At 39.2% G+C, this 26,243-nt stretch overlaps 1 protein-coding gene across 12 annotated transcripts in view; it reads left to right on the top strand.

Moving 5' to 3' along the window:
• Positions 1-26,243, top strand: part of ANKRD12 (ankyrin repeat domain 12) — a 138,445-nt gene that overhangs the window by 10,585 nt on the left and 101,617 nt on the right. The window contains exon 1 of one of the 12 annotated variants that reach the window (XM_030926014.1): positions 12,145-12,266. The exons of the other annotated variants lie outside the window; for them this stretch is intronic. The gene's annotated coding sequence lies outside the window, so the exon portion shown is untranslated. Of the gene's footprint in view, positions 1-12,144; positions 12,267-26,243 lie in introns of those variants that run through there. 12 annotated transcript variants of the gene reach the window in all.

The following is a 26,243-nucleotide window of genomic DNA, read 5'->3' as shown; positions in this document are numbered from 1 at the left end:
GTGAAATTACTCTGTTCTGGTCCCTCGTTACCATATTTCTCCTTCTCATCAACATGCTTTGTCAGGGAAAACAGTTTATAATTCTAAATGACTTTGGTCAGAAGAGCTACCACTGACATATAATGCTACATTAAACCAGTTTAAAGTGTGTTTTCCTTTGAATGCCCTGGAATGTACGGTTGTTCTGAAATCTAGTGTATACTGTAGGAGGTAGGTTTATGTTGGAGAGTAAGCAGGATAAAGAAAAAGGTAGCAGATCAAGACTAAAATAAAGGCCAAACAATTCAGTCCTGGTATAGTCATGGAAGTGTCAATTTTAATCTGTAATTTGAGCAGCGTTGTAACCCATGATATTGTTGGATCAGGGTGGAAATGATGTTGTATGTAAGTCAGAAATACTTTGTTACTTGGATTGCTGTCTTGTAGGGATTGATTTCAGCTCTCCGCAACTGCATCAAGAATTTGGACATAGTTTTTAGGATCTCAGGCTTATATTGCAGAGGCAGGGATTAATGTAAACTATTCTGGTTTCTTAATGACCTGTCCCAATCTCATTTATCTTGTGTACCACTGCTAAAACTGTATCCATTATTTAAATAATTAAAAAATCCTTTCATTTAAGGCTAAAGTATGTGCCTGTCATTTTTATAGAAAGCGGTAAAAGTGAGACAGGGCACTTTTGGGGATTAAGCTGTGAGTAATACTTAAGAGTAGCACCAGCCTTATTTATAATTGTTATGATATGTTGCAAAGATTGGCTGCAATAGCCTATCTTTTGGAGGGGGCCACAGAGGGGGCAAAAATAAAATACAAAAAAAATTTATTTAGAATATTTTAGATAATTTAAAAGGTACAAAAAATAGCATGATCTTTCCCTTTTCTCTAGACCTATTTAAATCCTTTTGTTTCTTCATGGTTCATCTCAACTGTGACTTATTCAGTGAAGCCTGACCTCTTCCATCTTAACTCTGTTGAACATTATATATAGTATTGAGAGCAGTGTGACTAGAGGAGTTGAAAGTAAGATTTATATATGAGGTAGGAATGTACCTAGAAATCTTGTGAAAGCTAAACTTCAACACTCCACTATATGCAGAACAAAACTGATAAAGTATAGATTTGAGAGGAAAGAAACAAAATAATTATTTTAGGAAGATCAGTTGTGTGGCGCAATAGGTCTAAAAGGAAGTGGTGAATTGCCAACTCATTTTGATAGACTTTTTCCCCGTACTTGTTCTGTGAAATTTTACTTGGCCTTCAAACAGTTTACCGTTTTGCTAGAAGAGAAAGGAGATGGCAGAATTCTTAATTGTGGATGTTTCTAGTTTTCAGAATTTTAGAATCCTTTTAGAACCTGTAAGCTTTTTCCCTATTGACAGTGAAGTGAATACAGTGGCTGTTAGGTTTCTACTTTTCAGCATTGGTAGTCTTTTCTGCTCCCTGTGCCAGAAATGCAAGTAAAGCTGCCTGACCATTTTCTCTGAGCTGTTGCAGCCCTCTACTGGTTTATGGAAGTTGCAGCAAGTTAGAACCTGTTAGGGCCAGAAGGTCAGTAAACTCAGCAACTCATTTTAAAAATCTCAGACCTTTAGAAGTCATCTGTGCCAACCGTCTCAATTGCAGATGAGTATTTTATATACCTACCTTAATAATTCTGGAGGGGGGAGAATACACACACACACACACACACACACACGTATGTATATGTATGTATGTATAAGATACCCTAGGCAAATAGATAATTGTAAATATAACTGCCCATATTTATTTACAAACTCTAAATACATTGTTAGAATGTGATCCCTTATAATCAGGTGTTTCACATAGTCAAAAACATCTCTTTAATGTCTTGTAAATATTTGATGAGATAAGAATTTTATTTTTTAAAAATTTGAGGTATTATTACTGTTAGAAGATAAATACAACAGATAAATGCTAATTGCTTATTTAAATTATTTCCAAAACAATTTTACTTCTTATTTATTGCTGGAGCCGGCAACTTAGGTTTCATTCTAGCCTTCCTGTTCTTGTTTACTCTTCCACCCCTGCCCTCTGTGACCGTCCTCCCACCACAATCTGGTCATTGTGCTTTAAGTGGTCTCCTTGTGTCTTAGCTAATTCCTCTTAAGTCCATCTTTCAGAGTTTCACCAAGGGCATCTTTCTGAACACACTACTCGAATTGTCACTACTTTTTTGGAAGTCTTGTTTGTTACCATAAAGAACAGACTACACAATGACAAGGGGCTTCATGATGAGATCCCTTCCTGCTTTCTTCAGCCTCATTTTCTATCCCACTCTGCTTCAGTTTTTTGCTGTTCCTTCATTGTGGTCTGCTTCTGTGTGTGCATGTGTGTACACCTGTGCGTATGCTTATCCTCCTCCCACACCAGCCCCATCTATATCTACCTGCCTCATTCATTCTCAAGACTCTATTTTAGTGTTCCCTCTTCTTGAAATTCCCCACCCCTACCTCCGTATACATGCACCCAAATTGGGTGCTTGCTTATGTAGCATTTATTATTCTGCATAGTAATTAAATTGTCTTTTTCCTGTTAAAAGCTGTCAGTTCTCTTCAGGCTAGGATTGTGTGTTGTTGTTAATCTTAGTTCCATTATGTGACATGTTAAGTGTTTAGTAAATGCTAAGTGATAGAATAATTGCATGAGCAAACTAGAATATGATAGCTAAAGGAAATACCCACACTTAAATAAGTTAACATCACAGACTTAATTCATTTTTGTTGAAGTTTTAAGGAGAATTAGTTCATTTAGACTAGCTAGTGTTTATTGAACATACTTTTCATGATGTCTGTATTAAGGAAAGTGATGGTTGGGAGAGATAAAGAATGGTAGAATTTTAGAATTGGAATGGACATCGTTTTAAAATAGGAAACTGAAAGCCAAAGAGTTTACTAGAAATTTCAAGTTACAATTAGAACCCAAGTCTTGTAGTGCTTATTTTCTGCTTTCCTAATTTCCTTCCAATGTATTTTACCTAGATTTGGCTAGGATTAGTAGATATTGGTTGTTTATTATTTCAGGTAATTGGACTATCTATATAGAACTCTATCCTATAGGTTTACCTTTGTGGAATTTTGAAAGTAATAATAGACATATAGCTAAAGCAAATTGGCTATTTGTAATGATTTATTTATTTATTTATTTATTTATTTTTATTGTTATATTTTTGAGAAGGAGTCTCACTCTGTCACTCAGGCTGGAATGTAGTGGTGCAGTCTGGGCTCACTGCAACCTGCGCCTCCTGGGTTCAAGCGATTCTTCTGCTTCAGCCTGCTGAGTAGCTGGGACTACAGGCATGCGCCCACCATGCCCGGCTAATTTTTGTATTTTTGGTGAAGACGGGGTTTCACCGTGTTGGGCAGGCTTGTCTTGAACTCCTGACCTCAGGTGATCTGCCCGCCTTGGCCTCCCAAAGTGCTGGGAATACAGGAGTGAACCATCGTGCCTGGCCTGTAATGTATTTATTTTGTATAGTCTTCTGAATTCTCTCATGCTCAGATTCCTGAAAGGTATAATATTTAGCAGCACTAATGAAAAATGAAGCCTATATTTAATGGATTGAGCTTGTGTCCTAAATCTTTTGCTTCTTTCCCTATTGTGGTTTTAGAGTTAGAAAATATGTACGTACCTTTTATCTCTTTTCATCTACCACTGTCTGAAGCGTTCTGTTACCTGCCGTCTCGTGTATTATTTCCTCTTGAGTTCTACCCAGAGTGCTCTAGGACTCCAGAGGAAATCAAGTAGAAATGGACCTATGTTATTATTTTAAAATAATTTTTGTTTGCTGGTAAAAGCAATACATGTCCATTCTAAAGTTAAAACTTTAGATAACTTTATAAAACAGACCATAAAAATTCCTTAAGAACTTTTAAGAACATTGTTTTAAGGACATCATTGAGGACAGTTTATTGTAAAAGATTGTAGATGCCTGTACTTTTTTCTTCATCTTTTGCATGGTGTTGGTGGTTAAATTTTGTGATTGTGTGATTTTTTATTTATTTTTATTTATTATTATTATTTTTTGAGATGGAGTCTCGCTGTGTTGCCCAGGCTGAAGTGCAGTGATGTGATTTTGGCTCACTGCAAGCTCCGCCTCCCGGGTTCACACTGTTCTCCTGCCTCAGCCTCCCGAGACTACAGGCACCTACCACCACACCCAGCCAATTTTTTGCATTTTCAGTAGAGATGGGGTTTCACCATGTTAGCCAGAATGGTCTCGATTTCCTCACCTCATGATCCGCCCGCCTTGTCCTCCCAAAGTGCTGGGATTACAGGCGTGAGCCATCGTACCAGGCCAATTTTGTGATTTAAAAAAAAAAAAAAGGATACTAATTTCTTGATCTGGAATGCAGCCATTAGCTTTTTGTGGGAAAATGTTATGGAATAACTGCCAGAAAACATTGTGGTGAAAATTAACCATTACTTTAGGAAAGTATGATAAAGAGAGCATGTTCGCTTTTTATAGACTGAATTCTCACTTGAATGACTTAAACAGTTAAGGCAGGGAGTGAAGTCCAGTTAATATCTCAGAAGCATGGCTATTTATTTTGAGGCCTTTTCCAGTATTTTTTTCAAAACCATTTTAAAAATGTGAGGGAATTAAGCTGTTTGCTCGGTTTAAGTAGGAATTAGTGTTTATGTCTAATGGTTTATTTTTTGCATGTGAAGAAAACAGCGGTCAGTACATGTAATAATTTAAGGTATCATTTTGCATTCATAGAAAAAATACTAGAATTTGGAGTGAAATCATTCTAAACCTCTTAATGCAAGAATCAGAATTTTGGAACGAGAGGATCTTAAATGTCATCTAATCTAATTTTACTTTCAAGAAGAAACAGAAATAATGAGAACTGATAAAGGTCAACCAAAAAGTCTTTGGTAGATCTCAGAATAGAATCTTGGACCTCAAGCTCCCAGATCAAACTACATGAAAAGTGATGGTCACTTTCCTAACTGAATGACCCTTAAGGGCCATTCGAAATTGTTTACTGTGATTTGGTCCTTTACTAGTTGTCTTTTTTTCTCAAGTCAATTTCGAAGAAAGCATTTTTGCCCTGAAAGCGGCTGCAGCTCAGTGGAAGCTGGAACTGAAATAAAGTTAGGAACTTGCATTCCATGCTCAGAGTTCTCTCTTTACTTTCTCCAGGTAGAATACAAAGTGGGTGGTAAGTCTGAATATTTTATATGCACTGAGGTCTACGCTAAGGTATAATTTTAGTTACTTCTCATAGCCTTTTTATTGAACTTTATCATTCATAATATAGATGATGAAATTATTTAGGCCAGGTGCATTGGTTCATGCCTGTCATCCCAGCACTTCTGAGAGGCTGAAGCAGGAGGATTGCTTGAGGCCAGGAGTTTGTGGCTAGCCTAGGCAACAAAGCAAGACCTGGTCTCAATACTTAAAAAACAAAAAGAAAAAAATAATTTGAACTTGCTCTCAGTTGTATTTAATCTAAAGTAATGTTTTAGGGACTTCTGGACAAAACGGTAGACTGGAGATGCCCCCTTCTTTTTCAAACATGGAAAAGCTAGATAAAAATAAAACATTTAAAGAAAGGGGAATCTGCAGGTGCCTGAAATGAAAAAGAACTCAGTCATAACAGAGAACATAAGTTGAAGCTTTGTCCTATAGGGAAAATAAAAAGATAACTTTAGTGTGTGAGCTTTAATGTAGTGGTGGAATCCATCGGCCCAGGAATAGCAGGAAGCCGAGACTGGGCTCTTTAAGTAAAAAAGTCCAGACCAGGAGGACTCTTAGTTATTCATAAATAGGGCCTTAAAAAACAGAAAGGCCATTTACCAGCCTGGGTTTGTATTTCCAGATATAACTTCTTCCCGTCTTTTTATTTTCACCATTTTTGGTCTTCTTTTGTGGTCTGCTTTTTTTTTTTTTTTAAAGTATATTGCTGGATTCTGTTTATCCACTCTTACAGACAGACTCTTGATTAGTGAATTTCATTTGTTTTAGTAACATATATATTGGAAATTATTTACATTCTATTTACCACACTTAAAAACATTTTTTTTCCTGCCTTCTGTCACATAGATTGAATGTTCATTTGTTTTCAAAGGTATCCATTTGATTTATTGAGACCTATATTTCTATTCATTTTCTACAGTTTTTAAATTTTAAATTTTAATGTGTACTTTACCTCTAAGCCAGATAAGTCCTTTAAGTGCTTTCTCACTTTCCTGTGGCTTTTTTCCCTCTCCTTTCCCAGAAGCCATGTTGATTGATAGGGGTATTCTTTTACATATTTGTCCTTTTTCTTTTTGTATGAAATAGACTTATTAGATTATAAACTCACTCTTACTCCCATATATTACATAATATCCTTATATATTTCTTTTTAAAAAAATTTTTTTGTAGAGACAGGTCTCAAATGTTGCCCAGGCTGGTCTCCAACTCCTGACCTCAAGCAGTCCTCCTACCTCAGCCTTCCGGAGTGTTGGAATTACAGGCGTTAACCACTGTACCCAGCCCATAGACTTGTTTCTGTTATTTGAGTACCTACTCAAAAGGTTTTCAAACAGGGTATTTGTATGTCCTTCTAAAGCCTTTTGATGTCTGAAAACATTTTTAGTTAAGCCTCACGTATAGCTGATAGCTTACTATCACCAGTAGCTTAGTTCAAGTAATGATTTTGGTTTTAAATACTTTCCCTTGAACATTTTGAGAACATCACTACATTGTTTTCTTATCTCTGATAAGATCTTAAATGTTCTGATGTCAATTTGATTTCTTTTCCTCTCTAGAACATTTTGAAATCTTTTGTCTTTTTCAGTTGCATTGTAATGTGTCTGTGTATAGTTCATTTTCCTGGTTTGGCCCTTGGATTCATGTTTACTCACTCATTTATCAAATATTGAATTTGTTGGGAGCCTACTGTGTGTCCCAGGATGTATTCCAGGCAATTTAATCTCAGTTCTTTCACCTTTTCCCATTTGGGGGAAATGACTGGTCATTTTTTCAAATATTTTGTTTTCTCCATGTTCTTCTCTTTATGGAAAAATTATTGGTCATTTTTTCAAATATTTTGTTTTCTTCATTTTCTTCTCTTTATGGGAATTCTGTTATATGGATTTTTTCACTTCTGGTTTCTCTATATCTCTTAACGTTTTAATATATATATGTATATATATATATATATATATATTTTTTTTTTTTTTTTTTTTCCCCAATCCCTTCCTGATATCTTCTGGCACTGTCTCCTCTACTTGTTCTTCTAGCTCACTAATTCATTCTTTGGCTTATCTATTATATACCTCATCTGAAGAGTTCTTTATTTCAACCCATGTATGTTCATACTCTGTATTGGTTCTCTTTTGTAACTACTTAGTTCTGCATGTTATCAGTCTTCTAGCTCTAAGAGGATTTTAAATGTTTTAAAAATTCTTCATATGTCTTTTCCATTAATTCTGCTTTGTATACATAGTTTAGTTTGAATGGGAAACCAATACAAAAGTTCAAGCAGGGCAATGATATAATTTCATTTTTAGATTTAAAAGATTACTCTGCGGCTGGGCACAGTGATTCAAGCCTGTAATCCCCAGCAGTTTGGGAGGCCAAGGCGGGAGGATGACTTGAGCCCAGCAGTTCAAGACCAGTCTTGGCAACATGGCATAACCCTGTCTCTACAAAACATACAAAAATTAGATGGATGTGGTAACATGTGCCTGCAGTCTCAGCTGCTTGGGAGGGCTCAGGTGGGAGGATCGATCACTTGAGGTCGAGACTGCAGTGCACCATGATCATGCCACTGCACTCCAGTCTGAGCTACAGAATGAGATCCTGTCTCGAATGAATGAATGAAAGATTACTCCAAGTCAGGTGCAGAAGCACATTTACCTGTATTCCTAGCTGCTTGGGCAACAGGTGAGCAGATTGCTTGAGGCAGGAGCTTAAGGCCAGCCTGGGCAACATAGTGTAACTTGTCTCTTCAACAACAGCAACAGTAACAACAAACACTCTGGCTACTTCCTGTAGAAGATCGGATATAAGGTGGAGGTGGTGACAAGAATGTAAGCAGGAAGATAATTTGGGAAGTGTTTGCAATAGTCTATTCAAGAGATGATGGTGGCTTGGAATAAGATGGTAGCAAGTGAGGTGGGAAGACGTGAATTTAATTTGTGGTATAGTTTAGAGATGGAATCAGCATTTCTGGTTTAAGTGATGGATGGATGTTGGTGGCATGTATTGGAATAGAGAAGATTAACAGACAGGAGTTCTCTAGTCCTTTTTGGTTTGGTTATGCGTATTAGATATCCATGTGAAGATGTCAAGTGGGTATTTACATATACAAATCTGGAGTTTTAGAGAAGGTCTAGGACTAGAAATACAAATTTGGAAATCAGTAGCTAATTAGTGGTATTCAAAGCCGTGAGACTGGATTAGGTTTTCTAACTTCACACATTTAGGTAGCCTGGGTTAGTGAATAAAAAGTGACCTAGCCTTAAATGCTGAGGCACTCCTAATATTTACAAGTTCTTCAGAAAAGAAGAGGTTAAAAAAATAAGAAAGCTGCTTTTTGGAGAAGTGGGGAGGGTTAATGGGTACAAAAAGTAGAAAGAGTCAGTGAAACCTAGTATTTACTGTCATAGCAGAGTGACTATAACCAAAAATAATTTAATTGTACATTTTTAAGTAACTAAAAGAGTATAATTGGGTTGTTTGCAACACAAAGGATAAATGCTTGAAGATAATTTTCAGGATAAAAATGCGCCATAATTCGTTTAACCAAGTATAAATGGATATGTAGATTTCCCTTCCAGTGTTTTGGGCATACTATAGTAACACTTTGTTGAATGTATTTTTATGTTATCTTTACATATTTGTGTAAGTACACCTGTAGGATAATCCCTGAAGTAGAATTACTAGAAGAGAAGGCTGTGCATTTAAATTTTTGTGGTTTCTGCCAAATACCTCTCCAAAGAGAACATCCCAGTTTTTATCCCCATCAGCAGTGGATTAAAATGCTGGTTTTCCCAAGCCCTGGCCAACAGTTTTAATCTTGGTCGTAATTTTAAGTGAGAAGTCATGTCATTGTTTTATAGTTTCAAAACTGTGAATGAGTTTGCATACTTCTGTATGTTTACTTAACTTGTGTGTTTTTTGTTCTTTGTTCTTCATGTCTTCTGATTTTTTTTTGTAATGAGTTTTCTGTTTTTCACTGTTTTGTTATACCTCTTGGTTTGTTCTTTTTCGTAAGTGTTGCAAATGTTTTCACTTGTCTTCTGATTTCTGTTTATGATATTTACATTGTAGAAATTTTAAATTTTTATTTAGGACTTTTAAAAAATGGCTTTTAAGGCCGGGCGTGGTGGCTCACGCCTATAATCCTAGCACTTTGGGAGGCTGGGGTGGGTGGATCACTTGAGGCCAGGAATTCCAAAGCAGCCTGACCAACATGATGAAACCCAAGCTCTACTAAAAATGCAAAAATTAGCTGGGCGTGGTGTTGCATGCTTGTAATCCCAGCTACTTGGGAGGCTAAGGCAGGAGAATCACCGCTTGAACCTGGGAGGTGGAGGTTGTGGTGAGCCAAGATCACACCACTGCACTCCAGCCTGGGCAACAGAGTGAGACTCTGTCTTAAAAAAAAAAAAAAAAAAAAAGACTTTTGACTTTCATATCATATTTTGGAAAGGCTTTCTCTATCCAAGGATTTTTTCCCCTAATACTTCTGTGGTTTAATTTTTATATTTTTTTGTCCCAGATACCAACATTTTTACCTTGTCAGAATTAATTCTGAAATTTCATTTGGTGAGAATTAAGATAATTTTGAAAAAGAAAAATGGTGAGGAGGGAGTAAAATTAGTATTAGAAAGCTATACAACAAAAACAATACAGTATTGATACAAGAATGGAAAGACAGTAGTGGTGGAATAGACTAGAAAGCCTGAAAAGAGATTTAGTTATTAACATATAAAGGAGTAAGATTGTGGTTTAAAAATGAAAGTTGGCATTATAGATTAGTGGATGAAAAGAGTTAAACATCAAAAGTAGTTGAAATAAGATTGAATGTATTCTGATCTTCAGCTAGAGAAGCTTTATATCTAAAAGTAAAGGAAGGACTTATCAAGAAAACTATATAGGCATCAAAAATGTGTTTGCATTGTTTACCCATGTTTATAGCAGCATTATTCACAATAGCCAGAAGGTAGAAACACCCCAGTATCCACTCAGCAAAATGTGGTATATTCGTAAATGGAATATTACTCAGCTTTAAAAAGGAAAGTATTGGCTGTGTAGAGGGCATTGAAAAAAATTGTGACACGCTACAGCATGTGTCAGAACTTTGAAGTCAGTATGCTAAGTGATATAACCTAGTCACACAAAAGGAAAAATATCATATGATTGCACGTGCACAAAGTACCTAGAGTAGGTTCATAGAGACAGAAAGTGGAATGGTAATTACCAGGAGCTGGGAAAAGTGGGAAATGAGTTGTTATTGTTAAATGGGTTTCAGTTACGAAAGATGAGAAAGTTCTAGAAGTAGATGGTAGTGATGATTGCATGACAGTGTGGATGTTACCCGGTGCCACAGAACTCTAGACAGTGCTTCTAGACTTAGAATGGCATTACATCCCAACTAAACAATAGCTGAAAATACTGTAAGTTAAAAATACGTTTAATACACCTAGTCTACTGAACATCATATAGCTTAGATTAGCCTCTGTAAATGTCCTCAGCATACTTATGGTAGCCTACAGTTGAGCAAAATAACATGAAGCTTCTTTTATAATAAAGTGTTGATCATCTCGTGGCTGTTTACCCCTGTCATTTTGTGGCTGACTGGAAGCTGCCCAGCATCACAAAAGAGTATGATACCACATACCAATAGCCTAGGAAAAGGTAAAGATTGAAAAATCGAAGTACTGTTTCTAGTGAATATGTATCACTTTTGCACCATTTATAAAGTCCAAATATTGTAAGTCGAACTATTGTAAGTTGAGGACCATCTGTATTTAAACATGGTTAAAATGGTAAATTGTGTGTGTGTGTGTGTGTGTGTGTGTGTGTGTGTGTGTGTGTGTGTGTGTGTGTGTGTTTTTGTTTGTTTGTTTCTTTGAGATGGAGTCTTGCTCTGTCTCCAAGGCTGGAGTGCAGTGGCGTGATCTCGACTCACTGCAACCTCTGCCTCCTGGGTTCAAGCGATTCTTCTGCCTCAGTATGTTATGTATATTTAATCACAGCTTTAAAAAATATGTAACAAAAATGACAGCATCAGTTTTCCTCTTAAAAATCGATAGGAAAATGATTGCTACAGCAGAAAAATGACCACCGATATTAACAAAAATTCTGAAAAACAAAAATAAAGTAAGTGGCTTAAGTGGAGTAGAAAAGGTTTTTAATCTTGAGAAATCAAAGAACCTAAGTGGTCAGACTGAGATGGGATATAGACATGAAACCAGGATGGGGACAGGATTTGAGATAGAGATAAAGGCTGTGAGTGACACAAAGTCAATATGAGGTAAGGTAACTAGAGATGTCGAAGCTTGCTCTGAAAAGGATGGAGTCGTTGCTTAATGGCTTCCAAACCAGCAATTACCTGAGGAACTTTTTAAAATAAACTTTTTACTTTAGTAGAGTGGTTTTAGATTTACAGAAAAACGGCCGGACGCGGTGGCTCAAGCCTGTGTAATCCCAGCACTCTGGGAGGCCGAGACGGGCAGATCACGAGGTCAGGAGATCGAGACCATCCTGGCTAACACAGTGAAACCCCGTCTCTACTAAAAAATACAAAAAACTAGCCAGGCGTAATGACGGGCGCCTGTAGTCCCAGCTACTCGGGAGGCTGAGACAGGAGAATGGCGGGAACCCGGGAGGCGGAGCTTGCAGTGAGCTGAGATCCGGCCACTGCACTCCAGCCTGGGTGACAGAGTGAGACTCCGTCTCAAAAAAAGAAAAAAAAAAAAAAAAGATTTACAGGAAAACTATGAAGATAGTACAGAGGTGTCCTGTATACCTTTATACCAGTTGCCTCACTTAACATCTTATATTGGGATGATACATTTGTCGCAAATAAAAAACCAATGTTAATAAATGATTGTTAACGAAAGTTCATACTTTATTCAGATTTCCCTAGTTTTTACTGAATGTCCTTTTTCTGTTCCAAGGTCCCATCCAGGATACCACATTACATTTAGTTATCACATCTCCTTAGGCTGCTCTTGGCATGACAGTTTCTGAGACTTTCCTTGTTTTTGATGAACTCTACAGTGTTAAGGATTACGGTGAGGTAAGTGTAGGATGCTCCACTATTAGACTTTGTCTTAAGTTTTTCTCATGATTAGGCTGGGGTTATGGCTTTGAGGAGGAGGATCAGAGAGTTAAAATGTCATTTTTATCACATTACATTAAGGGTACATACTGTCAGCATGACTTAGCACTATTAGTGTTAACCTTGATCACCTGGCTGATAAAGCAGTTGTCAGGTTTCTCCACAGTACAGTTACTCTTTTTTTCTCCTCTTTCCGTGCTGTATGCTTTGGAAGAAAGTCACTCTGCCCAGCCCACACTTCCATGCTGTTCCTCCTTGAGAAGAGGTGTGTACATAAACTATCTGCGGTTCTTCGTGGAAGACTTACCCTTTCTCTCTCATTTATTCAATTTACTAATTTGTGGACTTATAGATGTTGATACCTTGGGTTATAATCCAATACTACTATATTCTGTTTCTCAGTTTTTTTCTGGCATTGTCTGTTGGGACCCCTTTCACTTTGCACCTGTATGCCTTTGACATATCACTATTATTTATGTATACTTTTTGAGTACTTCCTTTCTGGGAGTGCAAGATTATCCAGACTCATCTTTTGTTTCCTGCCTTGGCCTAGGATCAGCCATTTCTCCTTTTACTGAGAAAGGTTAATAACTAAGATCTGCTTTTTAGGTGTGCTTCTTGCTTGCTACTGGGGTGTTGCAGGTTGTGGATTCTCTCCAGCTGACACAGTAAGGAAATGTATGTGTATATTACTAACTCTATATACATATCTATAATTCCGTATGTAACTTTGTATCTGCATTAAACTAAACATGAGTCTATATTGGTATTTCCAGCTGTAATCCATTACCACATTCTAGCCTTCTCCTGACTTGTCTATCTGTAATCTCCCACTCCAACAGCAAGAAATCTGGTTTCTGTTCACCATCCATTTATTAATATCTAATTGTTCATTTTCTTTATACATGTATAGTAGTTTCAGATTTTTTTTTTTTTAATTATTTGAGACAGAGTCTTGCTCTGTCACCCAGGCTAGGATACAGTGGCACGATCATAGCTTACTGCAGGCTCAAATTCCTGGGCTCAAGTGATCCTCCTGCCTCAGCCTCCCAAGTAGCTGGGACTACAGACGTCCACTACCACACGCAGCTCATTTTAAAATTTTTTTTATTCTTACCCAGTGGCTCATGCCTGTAATCCCCACACTTTGGGAGTCCAAGGTGGGCAGATCGCTTGAGCTCAGAAGTTTGAGACCAGCCTGGGCAACATGGTGAAACCGTGTCTCTCTCAAAAATACAAAATATTAGCTGGGTGTGGTGGTGTGAGTCTGTGGTCCCAGCTACTTGGGAGACTGAGATGTGATCACAGCTCACTGCAACCTCAGCTACCCGGACTCAGGTGATCCTCCCACTTCAGCCTCCTGAGTAGCTGGGACCACAGGCTGTGCCAAGGCACCTGGCTGATTAAAAAACAATTTTTTTAGAGATGGGTTCTTACCAGCTCAGGCTGGTCTCAAACTCCTGACCTCAAGTGATCCTCCTACCTTGGCCTTCGAAAGTGCTGGGATTATAGGCATGAACTCCTGTGCCCAGCGTGAACTATTTTAAGTATACAATCCAGTGGTTTTTTTTGGTATATTCACAGTGATGTGCAACTGTTGCCACTGCCTGATTCCAGAATACAGTCATCACCCAAAAGAAACCCTTGTAACCATTAAGCAGTCACTCCATGTTTTTCCAATCTCCTGGCAAGCACTGGTGGAGCTTTCTAAAAAGTGGTTTTTTATCACTCTACTCAGATACTCCGATTCTGTAGCTCTGAAAATGAAGCTAGGGATCTGTATCTTTTTTAAAAAAGTCTTCTGCTTGCTTCTGGTAACCAGGCAAGTTTGCATTATCAAGTGTTATGAGCCTAAAAGGACAGCTTATTAAATTTGAGAATAAATTGTAATGTTCTAGAAGCAGTTATTATGAATCAAGGAGCACCTAATCAAAGCTAAAAACAGTGCCAACACGATTTGATTGTCTTTAAAAGTCATCTTAGATAGGATTGAAATGAGATAAAGAAATCATTTTATAAACTGTTAGCTTGTTGCATCCATGTTTAGATTTCCAGTAAATTTAATCTGTAGTCATTATTCATCCATCACTCAGTTTTGGTGTGTTTTGTTCTCCTTGGTTTCCCCTAGTTTTTATTTTTTGTTTTTGTAGAGATGAGGTCTTACTATGTTGCTTAGGCTAGTTTTGAACTCCTGGGCTCAAGCAGTCCGCTTGCCTTGGTCTGTGTGTGTGTGTGTGTGTGTGTGTGTGGTGGTGGTGGTGTTTTTTTTTTTTCCTGAAATTTTTTTAAAACTCCTGCTTACCTTAGTTCAATCAGAGGGAAGCCATCCTTCTCCATGACCTCCAGTACCTTAGTAAAAATGAGCTCTTAAAGAGTGAGTACTTCTTGCTCAGTGTGTAGCCATGGTAAAGCTAAGTATATCTGAAAACTTAGTTGTGAAAGATTTGTAGACAGACTTTAATTTTGATCCCCCTTTGTCCTTTTTTTTTCAATTTCTATTTTTAATTGAAAAAAGAATTGTATATAGTTACGGAGTACTATGTGATGTGTTGATACATATATGTATGTGTATATGTATATATGCATATATACGTGTATGTGTGTGTGTATGTATATATGAGTGTGTATATATATACATGTATATATAATGATTACACCAAGCTAACACTTTCATTATCGCTCATACTTACATATTTTGTTGCAGTGAGAATATTTACATACATTATTTATTTATTTATAATTTTTTTTAGAGACAGGGTCTCGAACTCTGTTGCCAGGCTGGAGTGCCGTGACGCAATCATAGCTCCCTGCAGCCTTAAACTTCTGGGTGCAAACCATCCTCCCTCTCCAGCCTCCTGAGTAGCTGCAACTATAGGGGGATGCCACCATACCCAGCTAATTTTTGTTTCCTTCAGCTTTTAAGTTACGGGGTACATGTGCAGAATGTGCACTTTTGTTACGTAGGTAAACATGCGCCATTGTGGTTTGCTGCACAGATCAACCCATCACCTTGGTATTAAGCCTAGCATCCATTAGCTGTTCTTCCTGATGTTCTCCCTCTCCCGACCCCTCCCTCCTAAAGACCCCAGTGTGTGTCTCCCCCCACCACCCCAATATGTCCGTGTGTTCTCATCGTTGACCTCACACTTAGAAGTGAGAACGTGTGTGTTTGGTTTTCTGGTCCTGTGTTAGTTTGCTGAGTATAACAGCTTCCAGCTCCATCCATGTCTCTGCAAAGGACATGATCTCTTTCCTTTTTATGGCTACATAGTATTCTGTGGTGTATATTTACCACATTTTCTTTATCCAGTCTGTCATTGATGGGCATTGGGGTTAATTCCACGTCTTTGATATTGTGAATAGTGCTGCAGTGAACATACACATGCATGTATCTTTATAATCGAATGATTTATATTCCTTTGGGTATTACCTAGTAATGAGATTGCTGGGTCAGATGGTATTTCTGCCTCTAGATCTTTGTTGAATCACCACGGTGTCTTCCACAATAGTTGAACTAATTTACACTCCCACTAACAGTGTAAAAGCATTTCTTTTTCTCCACAACCTCGCCAGCATCTGTTTCCGGACTTTTTAATAATCACCATTCTAACTGGCATGAGATGGTATCTCATTGCGGTTTTGATTTGCATTTCTGTAGTCATCAGTGACGTTGAGCTCTTTTTCATGTTGTTGCCCGCATGAATTCTTTTTTTGAAAAGTGTTCGTGTTCTGTGCCCACTTTTTAATGCAGTTGGGTGTTTTTTCTTTTAAATGTAAGTTCCTTGTAGACTCTGGATATTAAACGTTTGTCAGATGCACAGATTGCAAAAATTTTCTCCAGTTCTGTAGGTTGCCTGGTCACTTTGATGATAGTTTCTTTTGCTGTGCAGAAGCTCCTTAGTTTAATTAGATCGCATTTGTCAATATTTGCTTTTGTTGCAATTGGTTTTGGCGTTTTCATCATGAAATCTTTGCCTGTGCCTATGTCTGGAATGGTATTGCCTAGATTTTCTTCTAGGATTTTTAAAGTTTTGGGTTTTACATTGAAGTCTTTAATCCATCTTGAGTTGATTTTTGTACAAATTGTGAGGAAGGGGTCCAGTGTCAGTTTTCTGCACGTGGCTACCCAGCTCTCCTGACACCATTTATTAAATAGGGAATCCTTTCTTCATTGCTTATTTTTGTCAGGTTTGTCAAAGATTGGATGATTGTGGGTGTGCCCTCTTATTTCTGAGTTCTCTATTTTGTTCCATTGGTCTGTGTATCTGTTTTTGTACCAGTACTGTACTGTGCTGTTTTGGTTAATGTAACCCTGTAGTCTGGTAACATGATGCCTCCAGCTTTGTTCTTTTTCCTTAGGATTGTCTTGGCTATACGGGCTCTTTTTTGGTACCATATGAATTTTAAAGTAATTTTTTCTAATTCTGTGAAGAATGTCAGTGGTAGTTTAATGGCAATAGCATTGAATCTATAAATTACTTGGGGCAGTATGGCCATTTTCACCATATTGATTCTTCCTATCCATGAGCATGAAATGTTTTTCCGTTTGTTTGGGTCCTCTCTTATTTCCTTGACCAGCGATTTGTACTTTCCTTGAAGCGGTCCTTCACTTCCCTTGTTAGTTGTATTCCTAGGTATTTTATTCTCTTTGTAGCAATTGTGAATGGGAATTCATTCATGATTTGCTCTCTGCTTCATGATTTGCTCTCTGCTTGCTTGCTGGTTGCTGCATAGGAATGGTAGTGATTTTTGCACATTGGTTTTGTATCCTAAGATTTTGCTGAAGTTGCTTATCAGCTTAAGCTTTCAGGCTGAGACAATGCGATTTTCTATATATAGGATCGTGTCTTCTGCAAGCAAAGATAATTTGACTTCCTTTCTTCCTATTGGAATGCACTTTCTTTCTTTCTCTTGCCTGATTACCATAGCCAGAACTTCCAATACTGTGTTGAATAGAAATGGTGAGAGAGGGCCTCCTTGCCTTGTACTGGTTTTCAACGGAACTGCTTCCAGCTTTTGCCATTTAGTATGATAATAGCTGTGGGTTTGTCATATATGGCTCTTATTATTTCTAGGTGTGTTCCTTCAATATCTAGTTTACTGAGAGTTTTTAACATGAAGGTATGTTGAATTTGATGAAGGCCTTTTCTGCATCTGTTGAGATAATCATGTGGTTTCTGTCTTTAGTTCTGTTTATGTGATGAATTACATTTGTTGATTTGTATATGTTGAACCAACCTTGCATGCCAGGGATGAAGCCAACTTGACTTTTTTGTGTCTCTGTCTTCTTCAGTTCAGCTCTGATCTTGGTTATTTCTTGTCTTCTGCTAGCTTTGGTGTTTGTTTGCTGTTGGTTCTCGAGTTCTTTTCGTTGTGACATTAGGTTGTTAATTTGGTATCTTCCTAGCTTTTTGATGTGGGCATTCAGTGCTATGAATTTCCTTCTTAACACTGTTTAAGCTGCATCCCAGAGATTCTGGTACTTTGTCTCTTTGCATTCGTTTCCAAGAACTTCTTGATTCCTGCCTTAATTGTATTTGTCCAGGAGTCATTCAGGAGCAGGTTGTTCAATTTACATGTAGTTGTGTGGTTTTGAGTGAATTTCTTAGTCTCGAGTTCTAATTTGATTGTGCTGTGTTCTAAGAGAGTTTGTTATAATTTCAGTCCTTTTGCATTTGCTCAGGAGTCTGTTATTAATACTTGTGATTATGTGATCAAAGTTTGAGTAAGTGCCACATGGTAATGAGAAGAATATATAATCTGTTGTTTTCGAATGGAGAGTTCTGTAGATATCTATCAGGTTTGCTTGATCCAGAGCTAAATTTAGGTCCTGAGTATCTTTGTTAATTTTCTGTCTCTGTGATTTGTCTGATATTGTCATTGGGGTGTTAAAGTCTGCCACTATTATTATGTGTGGATCTAAGTCTCTTTGTAAGTCTTTAAGAACTTGCTTTATGAATCTAGGTGCTCCTGTATTGGGTGCATATGGACTTAGGATAGTTAGCTCTTCTTGTTGAATTGAACTTTTTACCATTATGTGATGGTCTTCGTCTTTTTTTGATCTTTGTTGTTTTAAAGTCTGTTTTGTCAGACACTGGAATTGCAACCCCTGCTTTTTTCTGTTTTCCATTGCTTGGTAAGTTTTCCACCATCCCTTTATTTTAAGCCTGTGTGTGTCTTTGTATGTGAAATGGATTTCTTGAAGACAGCATACTGATGGGTCTTGACTGTACATTTTGCCATTCTGTGTCTTTTAATTGAGGCATTTAGCCCATTTACATTTAAGGTGAATATTGTTATGTGTGAACTTGATCCTGTCATCATGATGCCAGCTGGTTATTTGGCAGACTTGTTTATGTGGTTGCTTCATAGTGTCACTCATCTGTGTACTTTAGTGTGTTTTGTAGTGACTGACAGTAGAAAGGAAAGTTTTTCCTTTCCATATTTAGTGCTTCCTTCCGGAGCTCCTTCAAGATGGTGATGAATACCCTCAGCATTTGCTTGTCTGAAAAGAATTTTATTTCTCCTTTGCTTGTTAAGCTTAGTGTGACTGGATATGAAATTCTGGGTTGGAAATGTTTAAGACTGTTGAGACCAGGTGCGGTGGCTCACGCTTGTAATCTCAGCACTTTGGGAGGCCGAGGTGGGTAGATCACCTGAGGTCAGGAGTTCAAGACCAGCCTGGCCAAGATGGCAAAACCCCATCTCTACTAAAAATACAAAAATTAGCCGGGTGTGGTTGCACACGCCTGTAATCCCAGCTACTTGGGAGGCTGAGGCAGGAGAATCACTTGAACCCGGGAGGCAGAGGTTGCAATGAGCTGGGATCGTACCATTGCACTCTATCCTGGGCAGGAAGAGTGAAGCTCCACCTCAAAAAAATAAAAAGTTGAATATTGGGTCCCCAATCTTTTTTGGCTAGTAGGGTTTCCACTGAGAGGTCTGCTGTTAGTCTGATGTGTTTCCCTTTGTAGGTGGCCTGGCTTTTCTCTCTGGCTGCCCTTAACATTTTTTCTTTCATTTTGACCTTGGAGAATCTGATGATTATGTGTCTTGCGATTGATCTTCTTACTGGGGTTATCTGGATTTCCTGAACTGGAATGTTGGTCCTTCTTGCTAGGTTGGGGAAGTTCCCCTGGATGATACCCTGAAGTCTGTTTTCCAATTTGATGCCATTCTCCTCATCTCTTTCAGGTACCCCAGTCAGTCATAGGTTTGGTCTTTTTACATAGTCCCATATTTCTCGAGGTTTTGTTCATTCCTTTTCATCCTTTTTTCTCTATTCTTGTCTATCTTATTTCAGAAAGACAATCTTCAAGCTCTGAGATTCTTTCCTGTGCTTGGTCTATTCTGCTATTGATACTTGCGATTGCATTGTGAATTTCTCGTGTTGTGTTTCTCAGCTCCATCAAGTCAGTTATGCTCCTCTCTAAACTGGCTATACCATTTAGAAGCTCCTCCATTGTATCATGATTCTTAGCTTCCTTGCATTGGGTTGCAACATGCTCTTTCAGCACAGCCAAGTTCATTTTCACCCACCTTCTGAAGCCTACTTCTATCAGTTCAACCATCTCAGCCTCAACCCAGTTCTGTGCCCTTGCTGAAGAGGTGTTGCGGTCATTTAGAGAAGAGGCACTCTGGCTTTTTGAGTTTTTAGCGTTTTTTTGCATTATTTCCCAACTTTGTGGGCTTATCTACCTTTGATTTTTGAGGTTGCTGATTTTTATTTATTTATTTATTTATTTTGAGAGAGAGTGTCGCCCTGTCGCCCAGGCTAGAGTGCAGTGGCACGATCTCGGCTTACTGCAACCTCCACCTCCTGAGTTCAAGCAATTCTCTTTCCTCAGCTTCCTGAGTTGCTGGAATTACAGGCACACGTGCCACCACGCCCAGCTAATTTTTTGTATCTTTAGAGATGGTGCTTCACCATGTTGGCCAGGATGGTCTCAAACTCGTGACCTCGTGATCTGCCCATCTCAGTCTCCCAAAGTGCTGGGATTACAGGTGTGAGCCACTCTGCCTAGCCGAGGTTGGGGTTATTTTATTTTATTTTATTTTATTTTATTTTATTTTATTTTATTTTATTTTATTTTATTTTGAGATTGAGTTTAGCTCTGTCACCCAGGCTGGAGTGCAGTGGCACAATCTTGGCTCACTGCAACCTCCGCCTCCCGGGTTCAAGCCATTCTCATGCCTCAGCCTCCGGAGTAGCTGGGATTGCGGGCACCTGCCACCATGCCCGGCTAATCTTTGTATTTTTAGTAGAGATGGGGTTTCACTATGTTGGCCAGGCTGGTCTTGAACTTCTGATCTCAGGTGATCCGCCCTCCTTGTCCTCCCAAAGTGCTGAGATTACAGGCATGAGCCACCACGCCCGGCCAGTTGCTGACCTTTAAATGGGGTTTCTGTGGTGTCTATTTTGTTGATGCTGTTGTTGTTTTCTGTGTTTCTTTTAACAGTCAGTCCACTTTTCCATAGGGCTGCTGTAGTTTGCTGGGGGATCACTCCGGACCCTAGTTGCCTTGGTCCTTCCCTTACCTGTAGGTATATCACCAGTGAAGGCTGTGAAACAGCTGAGATGGCAGCCTGCTCCTTCCCCTAGGAGCTCCATCCCGGTGGGGCGTTGGGGGGGATGGGGGGCAGTACTGACCTGTTGCCAGCCTGGACAACAGGTAGGAGGTGTCTGGAGATCCCTCTTAGGAGGTCTCACCCAATCAGGAGGGACAGATCAGGGACCTGCTTAAAGAAGCAGTCTGGCTGCTTTTTGGTTGAGATCAGGTGTGCTGCACTGGGAGTAAGCGTTCCTTGCCCAGACTGCCTGGACTCTCCAGAGCCAGCCAGCCTAGAAAGGCTGAGTCAACTGAACCGCAGAGACATTGGCCACTCCTCCCCCTAGGGGCTTGTCCCAGGGAGCGATCAGAGTACTGTTCCTTTAACCCTGGCTGGAGTTGCTGAAATTCCTGCAGGAGGCCCCACCCAGTGAGGAGGGATGGGTTGGGGTCCCACTTAAAAAAGCAGTCTGGCCGTGATCTGGCACAGCAATTGTGCTGCCCTGTGAGGGACTCCTCCTCATCAGGGCCACCTGGATTTTTGGGCGCAGGCTAGAACAGGTGGGTCAACTGAACTGCAGAAATGGCAGCCGCCCCTCCCCCTGGGAACTCATCCATTTTAGGCAGTCTCTAGCCTGTTGCACCTGCTGGCTAGAATTCCAAGCCAGTGGGTTGAGGTGCCATGGAAGTGAGGCCCGCAGAACGACACTGCTTGGTTCCCAGGATTCAGCCCCCTTCCTAGGGGAGCTGATGGGTAGATTTCTCACCTTGCTGGGATTCCCAAGGCTGGAGTCTGTAAAACTCTTGGGTTTCTGTGTAAGTCTGAGCAACTGCTCTGCCAAGACTCCGTATAGCTCTGTATATTGAACCTAAGGCCCTGGTGGCCTGGGTTCACGAGGGGATCTCCTGATCCGTGGTTGCAAAGATCCGTAGGAGAAGTGTGGTTTCCTGAGTGGGGTTACACAATCACTCACCGCTTCCCTTGGCTGAGGGTGGGGTTCCTTTGGCTCCCCAGTGCTCCTGGGTGGGCCATTGCCCCACCCTGTTTTTTTTTTTTTTTTTTTTTTTTTTGTTATCTGTGGGTCATGCCATCCTCCTAGGCAGTCCCAGTGTGAGAACCTAGACATTTCAGTTGAAGGTGCTGAATTCACTTGCTGTTGTCATTCTTCTCTGAGCGCCACGGACTGCAGCTGTTTCTAATTGGCCATCTTGGCCCCTCCTGCCCCCTTCTTGTCTTACAGGTGGAAGCTGAGGAATAATCCCAGTGCTTTGTGAAACTGCTATGAAGAATTTTCAAGTCAAACTTAAGTTGGAAGATAGTGACTAGAGCAAACAGACTAAAACATTTATTTATTTATTATTTATTTATTTATTTATTTATTTATTTATTTATTTTGTTCATTCCTGAGACAGAGTCTTGCTCTGTTGCCCGGACTGGAGTGCAGTGGTGTGATCTCGACTCACTGCAGCCTCCACCACCCAGGTTCAAGCAACTCCTGCCTAAGCCTCTGGAGTAGCTGGGAATACAGGCGTGCATCACCATTCCTGGCTAAGTTTTTATATGACCAAAGCATTTAAAACATTGATTCTGAGAGAACTCACTAAATGCTGCAGGACTATAAAGTGATCTCAAAATAGACTTTCTGTAGTTGGAACACTTCTGTAGATACTCACTTGTGTTATACATGTGCAGTCTCCATGTCTGTAGCATATAGATTTGCAAATTCTATTATTTCTGTTCCCTGTAGTCCTCTAGGCCACATTGGCAACTAGAGGTGGTTTTTTCTCTCAGTCCTATCTTGTAAATAGTCTGAGTTGTCTTTCTCTGTTACTGGATTTTCCTCCAGTTCTCCCTCCTTTTGTCAATGTTCAGTAGTTTTTCCTCCACAGAAATGGTCCCAAGGCTTCTGTCCTTCTTGATCACTTGATCAGCTTTTCAAAGGCTTCTCTGTTTTTTTTTTTTTGTTTTTTTTTTTGGAGACAGTCTCACTCTGTCACCCAGGCTGGAGTGCAGTGGCACTATCTCGGCTCACTGCAACTTCTGCCTTGCTGGTTCAAGCAGTTCTTAAGCCTTAGCCTTCTGAGTAGCTGGGACTGTAGGCGCGTGCCAGCACACCCAGCTAATTTTTTGTATTTTAGTAGAGATGGGGTTTCACCATGTTGCCCAGGCTGGTCTTGAACTCCTGAGCTCAGGCAAATTGCCTGCCTTGGCCTCCCGAAGTGTTAGAATTACAGGCGTGAGCCACCTCACCCAGCCAAAACCTCTTTTTGACAAAGTTCAGCCTCATCCTATAGGTGATTTTGTACTCTCTGCTAAGATAAAATTTTCTCCAAATTGTTAGCCTTAGGATGAAGGACAATTCATGAACAAAAAAGAACTATTTGTTTCCTGAAGAGTCAATTTAGTTATTGTACTAAGAAGTTTGTCAAACAAGACTTGTTGTATTGCACTTACCTCAGCTTTCAAGAAGGATGTTTATCTGTGTATCATTGCTGTTGTCTTGAGTTGTGTGTTTTGATTCTGCTAGTCTTGCTATTATAACTTAGCATTAGTTTAGTGACATTGCTATGATAATGATATTGGTTATCTGTGAGGAGTCACAGCTAGGTGAACATTTCTGTTTGCCTAATATCTTTGAATGATAGAAAATTTTAGTTTTGGTTATAATTTTGACTGAATTAGAAAACAGACAAATACCGTTCTATTTTTTTGAGACTGGGTCTGGCTCTGTCACCCGGGTTGGAGTAGCACTGTTGCCCGGGCCAGACTGCAGTGGTGCAACCTTACCTTACTGCAACCTCTGCCTCCCAGGCTCAAGGAGTCCTCCCACCTCACACTCCCCAGTAGCTGGGACTACAGGCACATACCACCATAGCCAGCTAATTTTTAAATTTTTTCTAGAGACGGGGTTTCACCATGTTGTCCAGACTGCTCTCAAACTCCTGAGCTCAAGCAGTCTGTCTGCCTCGGCCTACCAAAGTGCTGGGGATTACAGGTGTGAGCCTCTGTGCCCAGCCCAAACTCAGTTCTTAAGGTGCTTATACTTTAAAAAAAAAAAAAAAAAAAAAAGGCATCTGTACATCTTCTTCACCGAAATGATGTTTAGTTTACACTAGAGTTTTTGATGTACGTATGCCTTGGTACCTCAGAATAGCAACTAGAATGTTTTGCCTTCATTATAAACAAAATTATTTAGAAATAGCAGTGATATTGAACAATATATTTTTAGTATCCCTTGAGTGATCCCAAGTAGTAATGCCATTTGAAAAAAACCACCAAGAGAATACTGGGTTATTTTGTTTTAGAAGAAGATATATTTTACTGCTGTAAATTAGCGTGGAAAACTGTCTAATAGCATACATTTAGAGAATGTTAATCCTGAAAGTCAGTTGCTGTTCGATAATCCTGCCAGTCAGTTGCTGTTCAATACATAGACTGGTCTGTAAGGAGCAAGAACATACTAATTTTAAGGGAAGAAACATGTTCGAAGGCGGAATAGAATCTGTAAACTGCATCATTTAGCCATTGGATAACAAAGTCTACAATAGAGCTTGCAGCTGGTTGGCTTAAACAGGAAAGTAGCCCTGAACAAGTATTAATACCTCCGTGCAGCCCTTAGGGCATGGAAATTGAAGTGCAATCTGTGTAATAGCCACCAAGATTGTTACACAAAGAATGGAGGAACATGAAGAATTCTTCTTAGCCACATGAAGATACCACCAAGTATTTTCATTTAGCAAGTGGCCATACCGCTATGCATCATTGCCCATCCCCTCTCACCCTCCAGCCACATTTGAGAGTTCCAGTTTCTCACCAACATTTGGTCTTCTTAGTCTTTAATTTTAACCATTCCGGTGGCTGACATCTCATTTTTATTATGTTAAAAATTTAATCATTTAATTGACCCATAATATTTGTACATATTTATGGGGTACATCTGATGTTTTGTTCTATGCATAGAACATGTGATGATCAAGTCAGGTTATTTAGGATATTCATCACTGAGTATTTGTCATTTCTGCGTTGGGAACATTTCAGGTCCTGTCTACTAGCTATTTTGAAATATATAACCTATTGTGGTTAATTATAGTCACATACTGTGATGTCAAACGTTAGAACTTATTTCTTCTATTTATGTTTCTACCCTTTAATTAACCTCTCGTCATCCCCCAGTGTCCACAGATACCCTTCCTAGCCTTTGGTATCTGTCATTCTCTCTACCTTCATGAGATCAACTTTTTTTAGCTCTCACATATGAGTGAGAGCATCTCATTAATTTTCCTGGTGACTAGTGAGGTTGCACATCTTTTCGTGTGCTTATTTGCCATTCACTGTATGTTCTTTGCTGAACTGTTAAAAAATCATTTACTCACTTTTAAATTGGGCTATCTTATTGATTCATAAGAGTTATTTATATGTTCCAGATACAATTCCTTTAGAATTATATAATCTAGATATAAGTCCTTTATAAAGATGTGATTTGCAAGTATTTTCTCCCAGTATGGCTGGCTTTTCATTTTCTTAATGCCTTAACGGGATCATTTAAAGAGCAGAAATTTTTATGATGTGTAATTTATCCATTTTTTGCTTTCATAATTTCTGCTTTTCATTGCCTATTTAAGAAATCTTCGTCTAATCCAAGGCCACTAAAATATTCTGTTTTCTGCTAGAAGTGGTGTAGTTTTAGCTCATAAATTTAGTGTTTTTTTGTTTGTTTGTTTGTTTTTGAGATGGAGTCTCACTCTGTCCCCCAGTCTGGAGAGCAGTGACGCGATCTCGGCCCGCTGCAAGCTCTGCCTCCTGGGTTCAGGCCATTCTCCTGCCTCAGCCTCTGGAGTAGCTGAGACTACAGGCGCCTGCAGCTACACCCAGCTAATTTTTTGTATTTTTTAGTAGAGACAGGGTTTCACCGTGTTAGCTAGGACGGTCTCGATCTCCTGACCTCGTGATCCGCTCGCCTCGGCCTCCTAAAGTGCTGGGATTACAGGCCTGAGCCACCGTGCCCGGCAAATTTAGGTTTATGATGCATTTTGAGGTAATTTTTCTCTGTAGAGTGAGGTAAGGGTGAAGGTTCTCTCTCTCACTTTTTTTTTTTTTGCATTTGGATATATAGTTTTTCCAAGACCATTTATTGAAAGGAATATATCCTTTTCCCAGTGAATTACGTTGACAGATTTGTTGAAAATCTGTTGGATTGGATGTATGTGTGTAGATCTGTTTCTGGACTTTCCATTCTGTTCCATTAATCTATAAGTCTGTCTTTAGTAAATACTGTCTTGCTTATTGTATCTTTGTTAGTAACTATGGAAGTCAGGTAATGTGAGTCTACCAATTAATTTTTTCCCAACATTATTTGGACTTTTCTAGGTTCTTAACATTTTCATA

Source organism: Rhinopithecus roxellana, chromosome 21 (genome assembly GCF_007565055.1).
Source record: "Rhinopithecus roxellana isolate Shanxi Qingling chromosome 21, ASM756505v1, whole genome shotgun sequence".
NCBI classification, from domain to species: Eukaryota; Metazoa; Chordata; class Mammalia; order Primates; family Cercopithecidae; genus Rhinopithecus; species Rhinopithecus roxellana.
Note: the sequence above shows the minus strand (reverse complement) of the source record. Positions and strands in the feature narration are given on the sequence as shown.